Source organism: Chinchilla lanigera, unplaced genomic scaffold (genome assembly GCF_000276665.1).
Source record: "Chinchilla lanigera isolate Chin_1 unplaced genomic scaffold, ChiLan1.0 scaffold00085, whole genome shotgun sequence".
Classification (NCBI taxonomy): Eukaryota; Metazoa; Chordata; class Mammalia; order Rodentia; family Chinchillidae; genus Chinchilla; species Chinchilla lanigera.
Window position 1 is genome coordinate 747,528 of NW_004955486.1, and position 1,915 is coordinate 749,442.

At 46.6% G+C, this 1,915-nt stretch overlaps 1 pseudogene; it reads right to left on the bottom strand.

The window, feature by feature from the left end:
* Positions 1-1,915, bottom strand: part of LOC102020251 — a 13,048-nt pseudogene that overhangs the window by 6,779 nt on the left and 4,354 nt on the right.

Consider the following 1,915-nt stretch of genomic DNA (forward strand, 5'->3'; position numbering starts at 1 on the left):
GATCTGTAAGCACAGAGAAACAGATGCAAGGAGCCGCTCCAGAAGTGAAGGAGGTGGGCAAGAGAAAGTGGGTATGGACCTGCAGATCTAAGAGCAATGTGTGAGTCTGAGGTCACTGTGATGCAGACAGGACAGGCCCCATGCCCATGAGTGTGCATGGGGAGAGAAGGAGAAGCCACTGTGCTGTCAAGGGCCCCAAACTACCACTTAATACTCCCATCTATAGAAGCGAGTCCCTACTTTCTCTCTGTGATCCCCTAAAAGATTCCTTTAACTCATTCCATGCATGTCACCTGGGACCTTGAACAAAGTTTTCCCTGTACCGTGGTCCTTTTTCCTCTTCCACACCATGGGGAAGCTACTTACCCAGCCCGCCCAACACTGCACCTCCTCCATGGTAGAAGATGATGCCTCGACGGGGGCTGCAGGACATTGTCTTGGGCTGGAACAGCCTCACTGGGATTGTTCCAAAGTGCAGGTCGGTCACCACCACTTTAGGGTCCTTCTTCTTTGTGAATACTATGGGTTGCAGAAAGCGGACAAATCTGGGAAGAGAGCAAATTCTCATCTTTTCTAGTATGTTTCCCTGTTGGAGACAAGAGGAAGAAGGAGGTGGAGGGGAGGTTAATGTCTGGAAGGCTGGTCTCACTCAGATCACAATAGCTAAGGCTTCGCATGTTTCTCTTCTACTTTATTCATGTATAGGCTGATCATTACATTTCTGTGGGCTCTGCGTTGTGTTCATGTAGGATCTGGGCTCTTATGCTTGTCACCTCCAAGGCTCGTGTTGAAATTTTGTTCCTCACATAACAGTATTAAGAAGTGAAACTTTACCTAGGTAATTAGGCAGTTACCAGATGAATGGATTCCATTCCCTATAGTGGGAGTAGGTGAGTTAATTCTGTTTTGGGGTCCTGACGATAGAATCAGTTCTTCCCAGTTGCAAACACATGTACACTAGCCTTTCTGCCAAGGGATGAGGCAAGGTGCCATGCTACACCCACTGCTGGTGCCACGCTCCTTGGCCTTCCCACTTCCACAACTTTGAGCCAAACGAATCCTCCTGTTTACAAGTTGACTGCTCAGTGGTGTTGTTAGAGCCTTATAAGGGGTGAATTTGTCAAAGTGGCAGCTGAGTTTGTGTTAGACTGTGAAAAGTACGCTGAAGTGAAGAAAGTCAACTATCCAAGGCATCCCTCTGCTTTCCTTGCTCTCTTTCGTGCTCTTCTGGACTCTCCCCAGCCAGAAACAACAAAGCTGCTTCATCACCTGTTTCAACCCTCACTGCTGCACACCCAGAGCTTGGCGATGGAGGATCCTGAGGCTGTGTTTGTGTTCAGCAGAAAAGAGCAATGTGCTCATTTGGGGACTGGGTTGTGAGCAGAGGAGGGCGTGTAGTAATGGCAAAAGACTACATATGAGGGAGAATTAAACTATAATATACATACATTCTTAAAATTTTATCACAGTGAAGGCACAACGCCCTTAACTCCCTTCAAAGTATCTACCCTCACTTTATATTTACCCTAGCACGCTTGCCTCTTTCTGAACCAGTTCTCGAAGTATCTTTCAGGGGTGTCTCCAGTTTCACTGTTGTGTTTGCCTACGTTCCCTGAGTTGATTCAAAGTGTTTCCCTGTCCTGGCCCTTCTCACCTTGGGGATGAGCCAGAAGTCCCATAATGCCATCCAGTGCATAAGACAGATGAGGACCCACCCGTCACATTTCATGTGCCTGTCTATCTGTTCAATAGCACCGGACAGCAGCAGTCATTGTATTTTTGCGTATTAATTTTATAATTTCACCACTCCCCATGTTTTTAAGACACCCCATGTGTTTGCCAAGTATGTTTATAAATATGCCCCTTCTAATTATAAACAAGCCAATGTCTGAGAATTTGGTGAAGTACAGATACA